Consider the following 8367-nt stretch of genomic DNA (forward strand, 5'->3'; position numbering starts at 1 on the left):
CTATACTCTACACTAAAACCTATCTGCTAAACTTACCTACTCTAGATGATTTGCTTTGCTTTTAAAAAAGCATTGTGAACGCACACGAACAGTATTCAAGCTCCTATCACAATATCCACCGCAAGAAACTGCAGGGAGCTGCTGCTGGGAGGAATCCTATATAGTAAAGGGGTGGGATACTTTCCTATTGGTTGCTAGGGATGTTGCTAACCTGACAACTGTATCTGCATCATTCTCATTGGCCCACGAGCTAAAAGAAGGGAGGGATCAATATTCGCGGAGGGATCGTAGATCACAATACAGGTCCTCCTCCCAGGATTCTGACTATAAGACCCTCATGTAGGTTTGATGGGTATATTGGATGTCTCATGTGTTGTCTCTGCAGCAAGGACCCTTGTCTCCTCTGTGCAGTGTTTTTTATTTTTTTTTTTATTTAGTTTTTTCCTACTTCTCCACCTTTCTTCCAACCCCCCTACTTTTTCTCCCACCTCCCGAGTTCCTCCCCTTCCCTGTAGAATGGCCGAGCTCCTTTTCCTCCTGGCTCTCAGTCCGGCCGGGTAACGCACGGTACAGGAACAGGAGATTCAGTTTCCTGTTCTGAACGGACTGACAGGAAGTGTACACTGAGTGCTCACTTCTTTTCATTCTGGCCGGGAACAGGAAACTGAATCAACCGGACCACGCGGTACCCGGCCGGACTGAGTGCCAGCCAGGAGGTAGAGGAGCTCGGCCACGCTACAGGGTGCAGACCATGTAGCCACTTCACCACTTGACATTCTTAATTACATATACAGAGAGAAGTAAATGTATAATAATTTAAGCATTGCTTTGCGTCTACTCCTGACTCTCCTTGTGTCAGTGGCCTCTGGTGAGAGGAGCTTTTTAGCTTTGAAGCTGATAAAAAAAATTCCATGAGGTCCACCATAGGCCAAGAAAGGCTCACAGGACTGGCACTTACGTCAATTAAGCGTGATGTTCGCCAGTCTTTGGACATGAAGGACATTGTGATTGCCTTTTCAGAAAACAAGGTTCGCAAACAGCAGTTTTAGATAATTTGCACATGTTTGTAAGAACTGAAAAATGTTAATGTGAGTGTTTGTGTGTTTTAAGTATGTTGGATTTAGATATTGTGCACTTCTTTAATGTATATTGGATTGTATGGTACAGTGGTATTCTTTGCAAATGTTCCATTGTTCTTGCCCCCCAACTCACTCTGGCGGCTCAGATGCGGAAACCCTCTTTTTTAATTCCTCTGAGCATTTATGTGCTTCTTTTCAGGTCCCACCAGCTGTTATGCAGTGGCCCAGCCACAAACGTGCAGCCCGTGATTCCTGGAGGCCATCCAGGCGGGGTCGTAGATCGCCATACAGGTCCTCCTCCAGGCGTCTGCTCGCAGGACTTTCTGGTCCTTTCAGCGGCAATGTTGGCAACGGGTGGTCACTCCTCAAGCTCCCCCACTCCTGAAAAGCAGTGCAGTTGCAGAGAGAAGAGGCGGGAGCCTTCTGTGGTGACCTAGAGTTGTTTTGTGGAGGAATTATTCCTTGCGCTGTTCCTGAGGCAGCACCTGAAGTTCCATGAAACTTTTTTGCGGTTTCTGCGCTGATGGGTGGGTTTCATTTTGCTGGGGCTTGGGGTTCTGGGGTGCATCAGAATGAGCTGGTTCATGTTGGTTAGGGGTCTGATGGGTGTAGTTGTTCACAAAGGGGGGGGGGGGGGAGATTACCTATGGCTTAGGGACTCCCCTGGCTTATTTAACCCATCCAATTCCCTCCACCCCCCTGGGCTCCCTTTTCGTCAGAGCCTCACCGGCACAGTTGGAAGTGATGCAGCAGCAATGCCGACAGGGTGCTAATTGCAGCCAACGAGGAGCGGGTCCTGGCTGACGAGAGTTTCCAGTCCTGGCTTCTGGCTGGGGTGGAGATATCTCCGGGGCCGCTGCTGGTGGGGAGCTCTCCTGATGCCGGTGTACAGCAAAGAGGACAGGTCCCCCTAAAAGATTAAGCCCCTTCTTCTGTGGGGGGGGGGGGACGGGGACGACTGCGGCATTGATGCACTTTGTTTACAGCGAACTTTCTTTGTTTACAGATGACACAGGATCTTTCAGTTTTGAAGCTTTTTCCAGGCCAAGTGGTATGCAGAGACATGGCTGCAGGACTGGCGTGATCTGGGCCATTGTCGGACCTTAAACCTTCTTGAGTTTTTTCCAATAGTTGTGTCGGTGGAATTATGGGGTTCTCACTTTTGTAACAAACAAGTTTGTATTTTCATAGACAATGGGGTTTATTTACTAACGTGATCCCTACTTTTTTGTTGGGTTTTGTGCCCAAATTTGTCGCACGTCTCATGCAGCACAATTTGCGACCAAAAAAAATAGAACCCTCCATTTTACAAGAAAAACCTGAAAAGGGGGCATGGCCATGGGATAAAGTGGGCGTGGTATTTACTATGGTTTCCACAGAAAATGTGGTGGATTTGAGATGAGAAAAACCCGACAGATCAGGACAGTTGTAAAAAAAGCAAAACATAGGGAAAAGTGCAAAATGTAGGGAAACCTTAGTAAATACCTTGGGAAAATACCAGTTGGAAATCAAAACCCACAAAGAAACCTACACTCCACTCTTAGTATATAAACCCCAATGTGGATGTTGTTCATTGCATTAATGGTCTCGCTTATTTTTTTTTCCCCTTCCTGTTTTGGCCTTTTGCACAATTTTGTGTTGCGTTGCCTTGAATGAATATAACATCTGGTTTCGATCCCACCATGCTCCTGCAGGGGTTAATGTGGTGGCTGATGTTCTTTCTCATTTTTTTTTCAGGAGTTTCGAGCTCTGTGTCCGATCCTGTGACAAGTGGGTTTGTATTATCACAGAGAATGTTAGTGTTGTATATTGCATTATCCGTTTTACTTCTTTCCTTCCCGTTTTAGCTGTTATGTTGTGGATAATGTGGTTGCTTACGCACTTTCTCGTTTTTGTTTTCAGGAGTTTCGAGCTCGGCGTCCGGAGGAAGCCCTAGAAAGACTTCTGTCCGCTGCACCTACAAGACGTTGTGGGATCTATGTCCTAGAGAGGCCCCTGGGTCATTTAAACCCAGGGTATATTTGCATATTTGTTTTGTTTATTGCATCAACGGTCTAACTTCTTCCCTTCCCGTTTTAGCTCTGTCATGTTCCTGGAATGGATAATGTGATTGATGATACCCTTTCTCGTTTTTGTCTTCAGTAGTTTCGAGCTCAGTGTCTGGAGGACGCCCCAGAAGGGCTTCTGTGTCTGTTGCTCCTATGGGACATGGTGAGGAACGCCTAATGTATGGTGTGGATGGAGTGGTTGTCGTGGTTGGGGAGCGGGTCGTAGCCTCTCACGTTGGCCTCCGACTAGAATTGTATTGTATTAGTTGTCCCTTGGGGACAAAGGTATCTCAGCCTTAACAAAAAGAAAAATAGCACACACAACTACCTAATACACGGGTGCACGCTGCTGTGGCAAATACAGAGTATACAAGAAAGAAGGTTGCAGCAGCACTCTTGGTCAAAAAATGGAGGTTCTTAGCGCACTCTTTGATCAAAACGTGTCCCCCAATCCACCACGCGGAGGTGGCCTCTCCTGTGCAATTTAGGGTGAGTGGCACCCTCTCTAGCCATGCACCCCTCCCCTGTTTCACAGGAGTTTTTTTTAAATTGATGGTGGATCCAGCATGTCACCCAGTCAGAGCAGTGGCGGATCCAGGGGGGGGGGGTGGCAACGGGGCGATTGCGCCCCCCCCCCCCCCCCCCCCCCCCGAGATTGCTGTCCCTCCCGTACAATAGTATTGTGGAGCGGGAGCTGCAAGCCCCGGCTCCACTATCCCCTAACCCAGTAGCGTTGGTAGGGGGGCCGACCGCAGACTCTTGTGGGGTGATAACCTGACCAAGGTGCCGGGCGATACTCTGCCTTACGATCATGGTAGCCGTGCCTCCACTGCCTGCGGACCGCCAGAAAGGAGGAGGAGGAGAGCATCTACACAGCGAGCTGTGTGGGCGGAGCTTGTGATGGACGTCGGAGTGGAGCTGCGCTCACGCTGACGTGATGTCTCAGGCCGCATCCTGGAAGAGCAGCCCCGGCATATAGAGGAACGCACCCGTGCCTGGTGAGCTGCAATACTGCGATGCGGAGCCGAGGCGAGGGTGCTGGGTATGGTTGGTGGGGTATGGTATTGTATGGTCTGGGAGCGGTGGGGTGGGGGATTTTTAAGGGAAGGGGGAGTGGTGCGGCCAGACATGATAAGGCACAATAATGTGGGGGTTAAAAGACTCACATGAATCATATCAGCCTTTTAACCCCCCAATTATTGTGCCTTATCATGTCTACATTTCTCCCCAATCACTGTGCCTTAGGTCTGCTTCATCGTCCCCCCCCCCCCCCCCATATCTTATGATGCACAGTAATTTGAGGGGTGGGGGTGATAATGTAGACATGATGAGGCACAATAATGTGGGGGGGGGGGGGGGGATTTTTATAGGCTACAGTATGTAACCGTATTATATTCAGGAACAAAGTGTGGTAGTATTATATTATACTATATATATATATATATATATATATATAGTGTGTAGAGGTAATATATTTACAGGGCACAGTGTGTGGTAGTATTATATTCAGAGGGTGCAGTGTATAGTAGTATTATATTCAGAGGGTACAGTGTGTGGAATGGGTAAATTCAGAGGGCACAGTGTGTGGTAGTATTATATTCAGCAGTGTGAGGTAGTTTTGTATTCAGAGGGTACAGTGTGAAGGTTGGGGGGGGGTTTATGGGCTACAGTATGTTACTGTATTATATTCATAAGGCACAGTGTGTAGAAGTGTATTCTGAGGGCGCAGTATGTAGCGGTATTATATTTATAGGCCAAAGTGGGTGGCGGTATTATATTCAGAGGGCACTGTGTGTCAGTATTATAGTCAGTGAGCGCAGTCTGTAATAGTATTATATTCAGAGGGTACAGTGTGAGGCAGTATTATATTCAGAGGGTACAGTATGCCAAAATTATATTCAGAGGATGTGTGACAGTATTATATTCAAAGATTACGGTGTTTGGCAGTATTATAATAATTATTGTTTTCATATAGAGGATCAGAATCCGCTGACATAGTGAGGAGCCATCTGGGCGTCACATTCTGCAGAGAGAAGATTTAGCTGGACCCGGTGGTATGTACATATGAATTAGACAAGTGAAGACTATAGAGAAGACGTCACCTGTAGTCGCTGATATCATTGTGTATTTTCCTGACTGTCCCATCAGAGCTGGAGTCACTTGTAAATTTTGCAGTAATGATGGGTGAAACAACAACTCCCAGCATCTCCTCACCACTACTTAGGTCATGCTTGGAGCTGTACTTTAAAATGGTAAAAACTTCTTTAACGCTTTCCCATTCTGTGGTAATTGGTATATTTGATTATTATACTGGAACATGCTACACCGTGGGCATCACAACATGCCAAAAAAAATCGGCACCTATATCCCTGTATCATAAATTTAATAATATTGTAAGTTCCTTAAGCAGCACCTTTCTGTCCGCCAACACAAAATACTCTAATAGTGCCCCTCCCGAGACTAGGCTCTGGATCCGCCCCTGAGTCAGAGGCCATATGCCCAGCAGAGGTGAGTGAAATTAGTGTTAGGGTCCCATCCGAAATGAGGCCACCTCCGCGTGGTGGATGGGGGACATGTTATGATCAAAAAGTGCGCTAAGAGCCTCCATTTTTTGACCAAGAGTGCTGCTGCAAGCTTCTTTTTTGTATATCAGCTATAGTGGTTCGCAGGTGCTTAGCCGGGATAGTTTTCATTTTAAATTGAGAGGTCGGCCCAATGTTACCTAACATTTTTCCATCCAGCAGGCCTTAAAGGGATGGCATTGGGAGTATGTGCGCAGGGAGTATAGGGGTCCCGTTACTATTTTGCGATCCCTACTGTCCTTCACCAAGTTTTGTTGCGCGTCCGATTATGAGGTGACGCTGCTTTTTGTCTGTCTTTTTTTTAGTGCCTTTTGGAACAGAGAACTGGTCCCCCCCTCCCCATCTCGGTTGGGCCCTGGGGATCTGTTGTTCGACGAAATTTTTTGCAATTTTTTGGTTTAATTGGTGGTTTGTTGCTCAAAAACAGATCAATTAGGACAGGGGGCTTGGATACGCCTGCAAGGGATAGACGGTTTGGCTTGCCCAGTACAAGCGATTTCTTAAAGGGGTACTCCCGTGGAAAACCATTTTTTTAAATCAACTGGTGGCAGAAAGTTAAACAGATTTGAAAATCACTTCTATTAAAAAAAATCTTAATCCTTCCAGTATTTTTTAGGGGCTGTGTACTAAAGAGAAATCCAAAAAAGAAATGCATTTCCTCTGATGTCCTGACCACAGTGCTCTCTGCTGACCTCTGCTGTCCATTTTAGGAACTGTCCAGAGCAGGAGAAAATTCCCTTAGCAAACATATGCTGCTCTGGACTTTCCTAAAATGGACAGCAGAGGTCAGCAGAGAGCACTGTGGTAGTGACATCAGAGGAAATGCATTTCTTTTTTTAATTTCTCTTTAGTATTCTGCCCCTAAAAAGTCCTGGAAGGTTTCTTTGTCTACAGACACCGTGGGATCTTGCAGTTTAGTAGATTTTTTCCAGAGTGAGTGGTGTGCAAAGGCATGGCCGCAGGACTGGCATTATCTGGGCCATTGCCGGAACATGACGCTTCCGTTTTTTCCCATAGAAGTGGGGGCCGATTGATGGGGTCCTCTCATGACAAGTGGGTTTGAATTTTCACAGGGACAATGTTAGTGTTGTCCATTGTTTCACTTCTTTTCCCCTTACCGTTTTAGCTCTGTTGCTCCATTTTGTGTTGCGGAGCCTTGAATATAACACCTAGTTTTGATCCTGTCATGTTATGGGAGTGGATAATGTGGTTGCTGATGCTCTTTCTCATTTTCATTTTGAAGAGTTTTGAGCTTTCTGCCCGGAGGCGGCCCTGGAAGGACTTCTGTGCACTCTTCTCCTATGGGACGTGGTGAGGAAGGCCTAATGCCTCTCATTACGGCTTCGGGGATGTCAGCTACATGGTCTGGACACGGTAAGGCATGGAGGGGGTGGTTGTCCGTGGTTGGAAACCGGGACGCAGTCTCTCACAATGGTCTCCGTCTGAAAGTCACAGAATTGTATTAGTTAGGACAGGTATCTCAGCCTTAGTGACTCGCAGGCGCTTTGTGGTGGTTAGTTTTCATTTAAAATTGAGATGTCGGCCCACTGTTACCAAACATTTTTCCATCCAGCAGACCTTAAAGGGGTACTCCACCCCTAGACATCTTATCCCCTATCCTTTGATAGGGATAAGATGTCTGATCATGGTGGTCCCGCCGCTGGGGATCCCTGCAATATAGCACGCAGCACCCACCTGTTACTGCTCCGGAAGCGCTGGAGGGTCTAAATGGATAGGGGATAAAATGTCTTGGGGCGGAGTACCCCTTTAAGTATCAGGTGGGAGGGTTAACATTTTTTATTACATTATGATGACAATCATCTCATTCAATATCAGTTTCAGGCGTTTTTTTAAATGCTGTTTAGACAAGCTTGGAGTACCTTCTTCCGATTTTGGCACTTGCTCATTTCGTATTGGTGCCGCTAGGGCGGGTTTATCTGGCACTGATTGTGTGATGGAAGTCGGCCTGTTACGCTGGTTATGTCCTTCTTAAATTTGTTTAATCTGTTCAATTTTCAGGTTTTGTTTGCTGGCTGGTGGCACGCCGATTGGAAAACACTGCGCTAGACTGTGTTTCTACATGATATGATGTTCTGTCGCTCGACCCCATGGTCGTTGTACCCGCTGCATATGGATAGTTTGATTTATCTGAATATGTTTGGAAATATTGAAAAATAAAGAATAAATAAAAAATGGAATTTTTCGAATAATATTTTCTAAAGCTGTTACAAGGTTCAACTTCAATAAATCTTCAGTTTCTCACTCTTGGAGAGTCACAGCCGTCTGTACTAACAAAGGGCAAGACCGCCTTGTCTGTAAGCCTCCACTTCATCCCGATGCCGTGAGAGTCTGCAACCGGTTCTTATTAAGGGAACATTATGCCAATTAAATTGATCTTTGTTTTCTGTGAGTGGAAATGTTCCACTTGGTTCTAGAAATATATATATATATATATATATATATATATATAACCTTTATGTGATTGGTGTCAGATGTTTCGCGGAGAGGATCTATTTAGCTCATCTCCACCGTGAAACCATTGGTGGCTGGATGAAGAGGTAACCTCTAAATCACAGGGTTCAAAAGTAATGTTAAAACTACACATGACTCGAGTTGTCGAGTGCCTCCAGTTGTTTCACGACTAGAGATGAGCGTTAC

At 46.1% G+C, this 8367-nt stretch overlaps 1 long non-coding RNA gene across 3 annotated transcripts; it reads left to right on the forward strand.

Annotated features, from left to right (window-relative positions):
* Positions 1 to 1217: 1217 nt before the first annotated feature.
* LOC130296568 (uncharacterized) lies at positions 1218 to 7964 on the forward strand. 3 transcript variants are annotated; one of them, XR_008849236.1, is made up of 6 exons: positions 1218 to 3094; positions 3222 to 3290; positions 5103 to 5181; positions 5276 to 5379; positions 6953 to 7083; positions 7729 to 7964. It is a non-coding gene; the product is annotated as an uncharacterized LOC130296568 (long non-coding RNA). The 3 variants fall into 3 exon arrangements; XR_008849235.1 differs by lacking the exon at positions 5276 to 5379; XR_008849237.1 differs by lacking the exons at positions 5103 to 5181; positions 5276 to 5379.
* The last annotated feature ends 403 nt before the right edge of the window (positions 7965 to 8367 follow it).

Source organism: Hyla sarda, chromosome 12, assembly GCF_029499605.1.
Source record: "Hyla sarda isolate aHylSar1 chromosome 12, aHylSar1.hap1, whole genome shotgun sequence".
Lineage (NCBI taxonomy): Eukaryota > Metazoa > Chordata > Amphibia > Anura > Hylidae > Hyla > Hyla sarda.